This window comes from Culex pipiens, chromosome 3 (genome assembly GCF_016801865.2).
Source record: "Culex pipiens pallens isolate TS chromosome 3, TS_CPP_V2, whole genome shotgun sequence".
In the NCBI taxonomy this organism is placed as follows: Eukaryota; Metazoa; Arthropoda; class Insecta; order Diptera; family Culicidae; genus Culex; species Culex pipiens.
The window spans coordinates 24,616,315-24,621,145 of record NC_068939.1 but is presented as its reverse complement, the minus strand read 5'-3'; positions in this window follow the sequence as shown (position 1 = coordinate 24,621,145).

Genomic DNA, 4,831 nt, shown 5'->3' with positions numbered 1-4,831 from the left:
TATTCTCACTTAATTAAACTGTGTCCCACTCTCAGTATCTATCTAATGTTTGAGAGTAGCTCTCCTTTATATTTTACCATATGTAACTCTCTCGCATATTGAGTCTCACGAACATCTACCATTCCTTACCCCAGAGCTACCCACTCTCTCTACTGACTTAGTTACTTAAACACTCTCCCCTTCAATATGTCACGCATCCCCCTCCTATAATCATGATATACCTCCCCTCTACTTACTGATAGTGATAAAATCATGTCAACTCCACATTGTGTCAGACTGTGAGTGAATATCATGAAATCAACCACCTATAATTTTAGATCACTAACCATCCCCACAATTTTTTTGAAATTGCTGAGATCACAATCTATATAAAGAGTCAATTACCCAAATGTCTCAAGTCTAGTGCCGCCCTATACCTCCTTGTTACACACTCGATATCCAAACCCATATAATCATCACTATAATCAGACAACTCACCCATCACTATCGCTTACATATATCAGATGACTGTCTCAATCCTTCCCCCTGCACCTAGTTGACACATGTGTTAACACAAATAGTAGTGTGTAACGCAGACTAGCAGACATGTGCCCTCTATCTGCCCTCGCGTTATCGCCATCTTCGTACACTTCATTACGCTCACAAGTCCCCTGTCCTCTTGTCACCCACTCAATGCTCTCCATTTGATATGAACATCACCTCGACCACTTTCAGCTGCTCGCACTTCTCCATCTCCCACATATCTTATGTAACCAAAATATAACTCTTCACCTCAAGTGAGTGTCTACTAATTGCTCACATTATGTGCGCTACTAGACTGTGTAAACTAACGACAAGTAGATCTAATCTCTAATGTCTCTGCTCATTCCTCTATATGACCCAGTCTCAACTCTCTTCCGCAGTGCATCATTATATCTCGTACTTGATAACCTCTCCACCTCAGATCATGTGTTGAGTGTGAACATATATGTCATATAACAACTTCTTCCCCCACTTGCTGTGTAGTTAAAACCCACCCCCACCAAAATTACACCCCCCAAACAAAAACACCCCTAAAAAAACCTTCATCCACCCAATAACGACCCACCACCCCCCACACAACCACAAACTAACGAAACCTAAAACATAATATCACCCACCACACACCTCATTATACTCTATTGATATATCCCCTCACCACCTCCTCTCCTACTACCACTGCACCACCTTTCTTTCACCACTCATCTAATATCAACCTATTGTGTTATCCCCACCACCTTAAACCTAACCTAGATACCCCACTTAACCACCTCCAAATCTCTCCCTTTTAATTGTGTTAATGTTGTCTTCACCAATAACTACCCTAAAACTTCGTATATAATTCTTATAAGCTCAAACACTACCTCCACTACACAATCAATCCAAATATAACACCAAAACACTATAATCATAACTCAACCCACTCCTACAAGAATAAAAACCCAACATCCCAATCCAAGAGATCCCTCCAGAAATACTTACCAAAACGCATAAAACTCAACATTCCACTCCCCCCCCACTCGTCCGCCCTCCTTTTGCAACTAAAACAATTTAATTACCCGTGATCATAAATTAGTCATGTATTATAGCTATAACCGTGCCAATCAGTGTCTGCAGTAGATGCGTGTGTGGCTCTCCTACTTAATAAAAGAGCCTCTCTCCTGCTCTACATATCTCGTCTATCTATCACGTGTCTCCTCCGATACAGCTCACCTGTTATATGTGACACTCTAGAATCTGGCCATACCTGAACCTCTTACAATCGGTACGAGTTTACTACGTTGCGAGTTGTATGCTCATAACTATAATAAACTCCCGTCCCTCTCCTAATATTCGAATACCTCGCACTCGCGCTCATAGATATAGAATAGAATTCTCGAAGATTTGTTATTTAGTGCGCGAGGTGGTGACCTGGCCTATTATTGGGAGAACACAGCAAAGAATATGTGTGTCTCTCGAAAGAAGGCTCTACTGTCTGTTCGTTTGTTAAGCAAGAAATTAAGAGTTAAGTGGAGAGAAGTATGTTCAGTTTAAAAATTGGTAATGTATAGCACACTAGACTCAATCCAGAGCCTAAGTCGCTCTGTCACATCATATCTGCTCTGTACTCTAGTGATATGTATGTGTTTTGTCAGGGTCATGCTGATGCAGTCGGTGAACTTCGTCTGATTGCGACATTGTTAGGTGCACCACATTCACATATGTCCTGCTTGTCACCATACCGCTCGTGCGCTCCATCTCTGCCCCGTCAGGCATCCAGCTCACATATTCTCAGACGCCTCTAATCCTGATGCTATCAGTTCTCACTGAAGAAATGCTACCTTTCCATCTGTCTCCTGCGCATTCCAGACACATGAGTAGAAAAATGGATGTCTGCCGAGTTTTTGTCCGTAGCGCATGTCTCAGATTGTGTCGCACGTTTGCGTACTGTCAGTCTCTCTGGCTCTCGAAATGTAGAAATTGAAGTGTCCAGTAGATGTCTGTTGTGAGATACTTTTGTACAAGTGAGATGTGATATATAGAGTAGATGTTCGCGTGCGTTGTGTGTAGATAACTGATCTCTCTTGCTCTAGTGACTCGCCTCGTTGTGTAAGTGTCTATCTCATGACTATGTGTGAATGGAGTCACTGTTAGGTTAACCTTAATAATACCGATGTAAGATAAAGTATAGAAAAAGAGAGTGATATTTTTATGAAACTGTTCGTCAGAGTACTCTCTCGGTCCTTGTTTTTTGGTAATATTGTGTTAGAATATAGATGTTAAGTGAGTAATGTAGGAATGCTAAACATCCTCATGTTCTGATAGAGTGCGAGTAATGCATATAGTTGTAGTATCGGTCGTCGTCACTCGATATTGATCTTCACTCGGCGCAGCACTCTCTCTCGCGCGCGCGCGCATAGATCGGGGTATCTCCACTTAGACTCTGCTCGATTGTACGACGTCTTTAATGTGGTCAGAGTTGATTGTGTAGTGAGTGTGTGAGTGAGGTGTGAGCTCGAGGATGTGACCACTCTCTTCTGCTACAATCACCGTAAGATCAATCTATGTTTCTAGTGAGGTGCAGTGTTAGAGCATTCAGTAGCGACCCATGCATGTATCTGCACATGGGCCGCAAGAAGGATTACCAGCTCTCAGAAGTGTGGGGTGGAGAGAGGTTGATCATGCCGGGAATGTTGTTCGGCTGATGAGCAATCGGGTGCAATAAGGTCTCCTAAGTTGTGCGCCGGTAAAAGTTAATGGTGATCGACTGGTTGTAGGAGTGTGAAAAAAACATCGGCTCGCCTCTGAAAATTTGTGTTGCACTCACTCGCGCTCACTGAGAATAATTGGTGAAGGCGCTTGAGGCGCCATTATCATGGCCAAAAATAATGATCCCAGACGAAATTGGTCAAATTATCCCATAGGTTTAGCAATTTCAGCAAGAAAGCTCCCTTAGGTGGTATTATCCAAATAATAAAAAAATCTACTTTCGCAAAATTTACAACTTTTTAGAATCAATTTTGTGTATTCAGGACCCCATTTATGGGCCGCCCGACAAAATAATGAATCCGACGAAAATTGTGGAGTCAAAATTATCCCATGAATGTCTTAAACATATTGATACAAACAACAAGAAAAGAAGAATATAAAAACAGATTGATGTTATCGGCCATACTTGTAGAGAATTTTCCAGTTGTAGCTATTTATGGATAATTTTATTTTTAGTCATATAGTCGATAAATCGATATGTGTACTTGCTCTCCTCTCGTTCTCGCGCTGCCTAGTATGCAGTGAGATGGTTGTGTGTGTAGTAGAGCCTAAGTTTCCTTCTAGATGTGTGTGCAGCAACTAGGTTGATTAGTTCGTGTTATTGTTATGTCTCCACTTGCTTAACAAGGTTTGGTGACTACCTCATAAGTAACGCCGCGATCTATCGACCAACAGCAACTGATCAGATCGTGAGTCGTGCCCTCCGGTACAACTGAGGATAGCGCTCAGCGCCGCATCGTGCACGACCATCGCCTGTTCTTCGAGGCCTGCTCAGACCCGGAACTTCTTCGGATGGTGGATAGCGATCGAGTCGAGCGGGGTCACGGTACACTTACCAACGTGGCGGTTTATTGCAGAAAGAGGTCTTTACAATGTTCGGTTGGGGTTTTATAGGCCAGGGGCGTAAATCCAAAACAATAGGGATTGGGTCGAACAATAGCGCAGTTGGGGAGATCTTCTTGGGGCCGTGTACAATTCTAAAGAGCAAGAGAATCTATTCTCTTGCCGTGTGCAATGCGAGTGCAGAATTGGGTCCTTAAGGGCCACACATCATTCCGGCCCCCACAATCACTTCAATACCAAATTTTGTCATTTTATCAGAAAATGTTATTATTTTTTCTTCTTGAAGTTGAACTTCAGGATAAAATAATAACAGTTTTTGTTATTTTAACAGGATTTGCTATTGAAATATTATTAATTTTGCTACTTTTTCTCTTTATGTTTCTTTATTTTAATGATTGATCGAACAATTATCAAGCACGCATTGTTTGGAAGGACAGGTAATTAATAATTTCTCCTATGAGTCATAAACGAACCGACAACCCTGCTCAAGATACAGCCACTTTAATAATATTTTAATTATATTTATCAAAAGCTTTATTTGTGATCTTTCTTTGAACTGCTTAATTAAATATTTAAATGTGTTTATATAAATATTTAAATCAATTCTCGTTTTAACCAATCAAACTGGATTCATGTTATATATGGTTTGCTTCAAATCAGTAGTATTCAACCACTAATATTAAAACATAAGAAGTACTTAATTGATTCGAACTCTCAAACC